This window comes from Adiantum capillus-veneris, chromosome 8 (genome assembly GCF_014529385.1).
Source record: "Adiantum capillus-veneris isolate H3 chromosome 8, ASM1452938v2, whole genome shotgun sequence".
Taxonomy (NCBI): Eukaryota; Viridiplantae; Streptophyta; class Polypodiopsida; order Polypodiales; family Pteridaceae; genus Adiantum; species Adiantum capillus-veneris.
In genome coordinates, this window is record NC_140938.1 from 21,151,071 (window position 1) to 21,154,128 (window position 3,058).

Genomic DNA, 3,058 nt, shown 5'->3' on the forward strand with positions numbered 1-3,058 from the left:
TTCCTCATATGCCTTGCGACGCATATTTTGTTGCTTAATAGTGCGATCTTCACATACAAAACATTTTGTATCCCTCAAATAGATCCAACTATTATCAAGGATAATCTTTCCCTTGGTCTCATCCGGCATGGTGCATACAATTGGCCGTTCTCCTGAGCGAGGAGCTCCTTGCTTCCCCACTCTATGTGCTCCATAGACCATAACTCCGGACATGCCAAAGTGGGTTTTGAAGAAATCTTCAATAACAATGGCAAGAGAAGGAGGTGTCTCTAACTTCTCTTCGGGAATTCCACGAATAATAATGTTCTTGGAACGTCGCTCCCGTTCCTTCAACTCCTCCACATCCACATTCTCAACATTCTTTGTTTGAACCATAGCTTGCATGAGTGAGGAATTAGAAACCACATTTCTACCACATACATCAGCCCAAGACTTGTTTGTGCATACATTTTTCATGTCGCATACATCCTGGCTCATAGTGTCAAATGTCTCCTCTTTCAATACATGGTCATGCTCTACTTTGCTCATTCGCTCCTTCAAAGCATTCAAGTCCACAAGAGAGCGTTTACATTCCTTGACTTCCTCTTCAAGTTGCATCAAACGTGTTGTTTGCATCTCAAGTGTCCTCTTGAGATTCTCATTCTCAACCACAAGTACCCTTAGTGTACCATTCTCCGTTGCAAGTGCTCGTAAGTCTTCGCCTTGTTTGTTTACGGTCTCTTGCAATGATACCAAGTACGCCATGATCATGGTTTTCGATGTCGTTGGTTGGGTGGTTGTGTTGCTATCTCCACACTTAGGAGATTTTGGATCATTTTCCACAATGGTTGTGGACCTTGTTGAAGAAGAAGAACCCTTGCGAGTGCCGGAAGACATTGTATGTAAAATAGGAAATGAGAATCAATTTTGTTGAACCTATTCACTTCGAAAATGCTGCTACAGAAATGCCTTCCATAACTCTGAAAATTTATGTCTTTACATCAATGCGTAGAGGACTTCGTGCTCTTCGATTGAGGCTATAGATCACCCAAATCGGAGTTCGGATGAAGAAGTTATGATCAAAAGAGTGGACTACTGTCTACTAGGTCAAAAAACGGCTGAGAGAGAGAGAGAGAGAGAGAGAGAGAGAGAGAGAGAGAGAGAGAGAGAGAGAGAGAGAGAGACTTCCTCTGTTGGAGAGCAAGTTGGTCAATACCTACTCGTTAGCTATGGAGGAATCAATCCCATGCAGAGTGCGCGCCCCATACTATATGCCACTTCAGCCGCAATATCCAGGCGTGGAGCAGGGACAACCACAATTTACACTTCCCCAGCAAGCACAACCACATTATCTTGGGGTCCTGCTATTGCAACCACAGTTTTCAGGTGTTCAATCATAGTATCCGAGTGCTGGCCAGCATGCTCATCCTCAATATCATGGCACCTAGCTACCTCAGACGCAATATCCAGGTGCTCAGCAGGCTCGTCCTCAGTACACTGACCCACAACAACAGCAAAGAACTCAGCCAAGTGGCGGTTCCAGAGTAGGAAGGCCGCTATGATGACCAAGTTGAAGAAGAACAGGAAGAAGAGAGGTCACGTCAGTGCAGGCCACGAAAGAATTGGCAAGCACAAAAAGCATCCCGGAGGTCGTGGTAATACAGGAGGTATGCACCACCATCGCATTTTGTTCGACAAATATCACCCTAGGTACTTCGGGAAGGTAGGTATGTGCTACTTCCACAAGACAATGAACAAGTTTCACTATCGCATTGTGAATGTGGATAATCTCTTCTCGCTTCTGCCCGACTCTAAGAAATCTGCTCCGAAAGGAAAGGGGCCCTTGTTGGATGTCACACCGTTCGAGTACTTCAAGGTGCTAGGTAAAGACAATGCTCCCCCCACTCCTCTAATCGTTAAATCCAATTTCTTCTCTAAGCTTGCGGAGAAGAAGATCAAAGAGGCTGGTGGTCAGATCTTCCCTTCTATTAACGTGTAGGCGGATGACAATGCTTTTTTTGCTTCTCAATTTAGTTGTAAAGGTTTTTTGTATAAGGATTTGCAGAGATGTCTCCTTCCAAAGGGCTCTTGCTGCACCAAAAATCCACCTCCTCAATACGGCTCCAATAGAATTCTCAATTTGTTACATTGATGGAGAAAAGGGCATCCTACGATATAGAGGCTCATACTGCAGCTCACCTCCCCAGTTGATGCATGTGCGGCGGATTGCGATGATGAAGAAGACCACTTCGCTAGGGACATAGCGATGAACATGAGAAGCACCGTTAGTATCAACACCATGACTGCCTCTATACTCAAGACCGTTTCTGTCATGAAGGTTAAAATACTATTGCAGAGTGCTAATGGGGGCATCTCCAAGGCAAGAGACGGTCTGTAGTAAAGGTGTACCGAGCGACCTCATGGGGACAATTTAGAGACAGTAAGCCTAGCGATGATTGAATGTAGCCTACTTTCCCTTTATATGAGAGAGAGAGAGAGAGAGAGAGAGAGAGAGAGAGAGAGAGAGAGAGAGAGAGAGAGAGAGAGAGAGAGAGAGAGAGAGAGAGAGATGGTCACGACAAAAAGGAAGCAGAAGTAGTTGCAGCATAAGTAGTCATGATGGTAAGCGCCGTTAAGGGGGATGTAACAAGCACGGAAGAGGCCACACCAACCCCATCAGGTGCTCCAATGGTGGGCTATGTGTGCCCAAGGACAAGGTTGTCAAGCGGTTTCTTGTAAGGAACATTGTTGAACAAGCTGTTGTGCGAGATGTGCAAGATGCTCGCCTTTATGATGGGTACACACTTCCCAAGCTTTACGCCAAAATTCAGTATTGTGTTTCATGTGCCATTCACTCACGTTGTCCGTGTGAGATCCCGCACAACAAGAAGAGTTCGAGAGCCATCACAGAGGTTTAGACGCAAGGAGCATATGCAGAACCAGAATCAGCGTACCAATGTTCCCGCTGTTAGGAAGTAGACAGGTGTCTAATTAGGGCATAATCCAGGAGAGGAAGAAGGCTCATGAATTTTGACTTCTATCATAGAGTTCTTGGAAGACGCATGCTAGGAGCATTGCC

At 45.5% G+C, this 3,058-nt stretch overlaps 1 pseudogene; it reads left to right on the top strand.

The window, feature by feature from the left end:
* Positions 1 to 1,537: 1,537 nt before the first annotated feature.
* Positions 1,538 to 1,978, top strand: LOC147451783 (large ribosomal subunit protein uL15y pseudogene; annotated as a pseudogene).
* Positions 1,979 to 3,058: the final 1,080 nt, after the last annotated feature.